The sequence below is a fragment of the Leiobunum rupestre genome, unplaced genomic scaffold (assembly GCF_980474605.1).
Source record: "Leiobunum rupestre unplaced genomic scaffold, qqLeiRupe1.1.hap1 H1_H1_scaffold_22, whole genome shotgun sequence".
Lineage (NCBI taxonomy): Eukaryota > Metazoa > Arthropoda > Arachnida > Opiliones > Sclerosomatidae > Leiobunum > Leiobunum rupestre.
Genome location: NW_028324285.1, coordinates 37,897 through 42,398, shown reverse-complemented (window position 1 = coordinate 42,398; position 4,502 = coordinate 37,897).

Below are 4,502 nucleotides of genomic sequence, written 5' to 3'. Positions count from 1 at the left end.
GAAGGTCGCGCGCACCATCCTCGACACCCCCGATGTCGTGTACCGCTCGGTCGCGCAGGTCGCGGAGCTGGCGGGGACGTCCGCCTCGACGGTCGTGCGCTGCTGCCAGCGCCTGGGCTTCGAGGGCTTCCAGCACCTCAAGATCGACCTGGTCCACGACCTGGCGCTCGAGCAGCCCCGCGCCGCCCACCCCGACGAGGGGACCAGGTCCGCCACGCTGCACCGCGTGATGGCCAGCAGCAGGGACGCCATCGACCAGTCCCTGTCGACGGTCGACGCGTCCGAGTTCGACCGAGCGGTGTCCGCCCTGGCGGCGGCCGGCAGGGTCCTGTGCGTCGGCGTGGGCACCTCCGGTCCGCTGGCGCAGGACGCGGCCTACCGCCTGCTGACCATCGGCGTGGACGCCACCGGCCCGCCGGACATCCACGTCCAGTGCGTCGCGGCACGCCTCCTGCGGCCCACCGACGTCTGCGTGGCGGTCAGCCACTCCGGCGCCACGCGGGAGACGCTGACCGCGGTCGAGGCGGCCCGTGACGCCGGCGCCACCACCATTGCGGTGACCAGCTTCACGCGCTCGCCGCTCACGCGGCTTGTCGACGTGGTCCTCGTCGCCGGCGGGCCCGAGATGTCGTTCCGGCTCGAGGCGATGGCCAGCCGTATCGCGCACCTGTCCGTGCTCGACGCGCTGTACGTGGCGCTCGCGCTGGAGAGCGAGAGCGCGCAGGCTCACCTGGACACCGCCGCGCAGGCGCTGTCCAAGCACCGCCTCTAGCCGGGCGGGCGGGCCGTCGACCACCGGCTCGACGGAACTCTATTCCGTGATCGAGAATCTCTCAGGCATGTTCTTCCCTGCGACAGGGCCACGCCACCCCGCGTTCACCCCGGTCGCGCAGCCTTCTCGCTGTCGATGCCGACGCCCCAACCGAACGGGCGCCGGCGACTGCAGGAGAGGTGCACGATGACCCGGATCCTTGGCAACCGCACGCTTCGGCTGGGCGCGCTGGTCGCGACCGTCGCGCTGATCACCACCTGCGGCGGTGAGGTCGCGGCGGACGGCGGCGAACAGGCAGAGGCCCCAGAGGAGAACGGGCAGGAGGCGCCGGACACCGACGCGGAGAACGGCGCGGAGGCCACCGCGGAGGACGACTGGCCCGAGAGCATCACGTTCGCCTCGATCCCCGCGCAGGAGGGTGGAGCGCGGGCGGACCTGGCCGCGCCGCTGGTGGAGGCCCTGAGCCAGGACCTGGGCATCGAGGTGGAGTTCACCTCGGCGACGGACTACGCGGGCATCATCGAGGCGATGACCGCCGGCGACGTCGAGGTCGCCAACTTCGGGCCGTTCTCCTACATCATCGCCGCGGACCTGTCGGACGACATCGAGGCCGTGGCCGCAGCGGTCGGCTCGCCCGACGAGGAACCCGCCTACGTCAGCTACGGCATCACCCGGTCCGACAACGACGACGTCGACTCCATCGAGGACTTCGCCGGTCGGACCGCGTGCTTCGTGGACCCCAGCTCGGCGTCGGGGAACCTCTACCCGTCCGCCGGTCTGCTGGAGGTGGGGATCGACCCGGAGGAGGACCTGGACCAGACCTTCGCCGGCAGCCACGACGCCTCCGCGCTGGCGGTCGTCGCCGGCGACTGCGAGGTCGGGTTCGCCTACGACGAGATGGTCGACTCGATCATGCCGGGCGACGGGACGCTGGACCGCGACGACGTCAAGGTCGTCTGGGAGTCGCAGCTGATCCCGTCCATCCCGATCGCGGTGAACACCACCCTGCCCGAGTCGCTGGTCGACGCGATCCAGGAGAGCGTCGTGGCGAACGACGGGGACGTGCTCGCCGAGCGGGGGCTGTGCGACGGCGACGTCCTCGCGGAGGAGGGACCCACCGGTGCGCCGGCCTGCACGACCTTCGAGGGCAACTGGGGGTACGTCGAGGTCGACGACGAGCTGTACGACGGCGTGCGCGCGGTGTGCGAGGAGACGCAGGCGCCCGCGTGCGAGGAGGTCTGAGATGGCCGAGCCCGTGGTCGCGGTGGAGGGCCTGGTCAAGGACTTCGCGGGCGCGCAGACCCGCGCCCTGGACCGCCTGTCGCTGCGGGTGACCGCCGGGGAGCTGGTCGTCCTGATCGGCCAGTCCGGCTCCGGCAAGTCGACGCTCCTGCGCCACCTGAACGGGCTGGAGCGGCCGACGGAGGGCAGCGTGCGCGTGCTCGGACAGGACCCGGGCGCGCTCGCCGCCCGCGACCTGCGCCGGCTGCGGGGCCGGATCGGCTTCATCTTCCAGTCGTTCAACCTCGCCGGCCGGCTCGGTGCCCTGGAGAACGTCCTGACCGGGGCGTACGCCAGGCTGCGCGGCCCGCGCTACGGCGTGGCCAGCTACCCGCGGGCGCTGCGGCGCCAGGCGCTCGAGCAGCTGGACCGCGTCGGCCTCGCCGACCAGGCCTTCCAGCGCGCTGACACGCTCTCCGGCGGGCAGCAGCAGCGCGTGGCCATCGCCCGCGCGGTGTTCCAACAGCCGCGGATCATGCTGGCGGACGAGCCGGTCGCCTCGCTCGACCCCGAGGCGAGCGAGCAGGTCATGCGGCTGCTGCTGTCGATCTGTGCCGAGGAGGGCCTGACCGTCCTGTGCAGCCTGCATCAGGTCGACCTGGCGCTCGGCTGGGCCCAGCGCATGGTGGGGTTGCGGCAGGGGCGGGTCGTCCTGGACCGCGACGCGCACCACCTGAGCGCGGCCGAGGCCCGCGCGGTGTACCGCGGCGCCCCTCGAGCCGCCGACGACGCGCTCACCGACCCCGACGGCGCACTGTCCGCGTCGCCGGTGGCGCAGCAGGCGTGAGCGTCTCGGCTCCGGGACGGCCGACCACCACCACCCGTCGCGGAGATCCTCCCGTCCGGCCGCCGTGGACCCGTCGGCACACGATCTGGCTCGCGGCCGGGCTGACGACCCTGGTGCTCGTGCCGGTGTCGCTCCAGCAGACCGGGGTCACCGTGGGCGCGCTGGCCGACTCGGTCGACGCGCTGCGCGGGCTCGTGGCGCGGATGGTCCCCCTGGACTTCCGCGACGCCGACCGCTACGGCTGGGCGCTCGCGGTGACCGTCTTCATGGTCATGGTCGGCACGGCCCTGGCGGTCGTCCTGTCCGTACCGCTGGCGTTCCTGGCGGCGCGCAACACCACCACCGGTCGCGTCGCGCACGCCGTGAGCCGCGCCGTCATCGTGTTCACCCGTGCGGTGCCCGACGTCATCTGGGCGGTGCTGTTCGTGCAGGCGGTGGGCATCGGTCCCCTGGCCGGCGTGATGGCGATGGGGCTGTACTCGACCGGCATGATCGCCAAGTTCTACGCCGACGCCGTCGAGGAGGTCCCCGCCGGTCCGCTCGAGGCGATGCGCGCGGCGGGCGCGTCCAGGCTGCAGGTGCTGGCCAGCGGGGTGCTCCCCCACGTGCTGTCCAACTGGACGGCGATCGCGCTGTACCGGATCGACACCAACGTGCGCTACTCGGTGATCCTCGGCTACGTGGGGACGGGAGGCATCGGCCTGGAGCTGCAGCGGGTTCAGGGGCAGCTGATCTACCCGCGCGTGCTGGCGATCGTGGTGCTGATCTTCATCCTCATCGCCACCGTGGAGCAGCTGTCGTCCGCCGCCCGCCGGGCGTTGGGCGGCGAGACCGGGCGCAACCCCTTCCGCGGGCAGTGGGCGCGGTCGTTCGCGTTGCTCCGTCGCGCCGGGCGCGCCCCGGCGGCGGCCCGGTCAGGGCCGCGGCCCGCGGATCTTCTCGCACGGTCCGAGGCGGTGGTGCGCGAACCCTGGACGCCGCTGCGACGCCGCAAGCACGCCCTGGCAGGCCTGGGAGGGGCGCTGCTGCTGGTCAGCGTGGCCTACCTCGGCCTGGACCCGCTTCACGTCGCGCGCAGCATGGCGAACCTCGTCCCCGTGCTCGCCACCATGGTCCCGCCGGACTTCGCCAGCGGCTGGGACCAGATCGCGGCGCAGCTGCTGGAGACCCTGTGGATCGCCATCGCGGCGACCGCTCTCGGGGTGGCGGTGTCGGTTCCGTTCGCGCTGGCCGGCGCCCGCAACATCACCCCGCACCCGCTGGTGCACCGGCTGGCCCGTCTGGGCATGCTCGCCAGCCGGGGGGTGCCGGAGCTGATCCTGGCGATCCTGTTCGTGGTCGCCTTCGGCCTCGGACCGTTCGCGGGGGCGCTGGCGCTGGCCGTCGGGGCGGTCGGCTTCACCGGCAAGCTGTTCGCCGACGCCATCGAGGACCTCCCCGGCGACGCGCTGCTCGGGCTGCGCGCGACCGGAGCGAGCTGGTCGCAGCGCACCATGTCGGGGATGTGGCCCCAGGCCGTGCCGAGCCTGCTCTCGATCGGCCTGTACAACCTGGACCAGAACTTGCGCAACGCCACGATCCTCGGCATCGTCGGCGCCGGCGGCATCGGCGCCACCCTCACCAGCACCATCACCTTCCGCGAGTACGACCGCACCCTGGCGA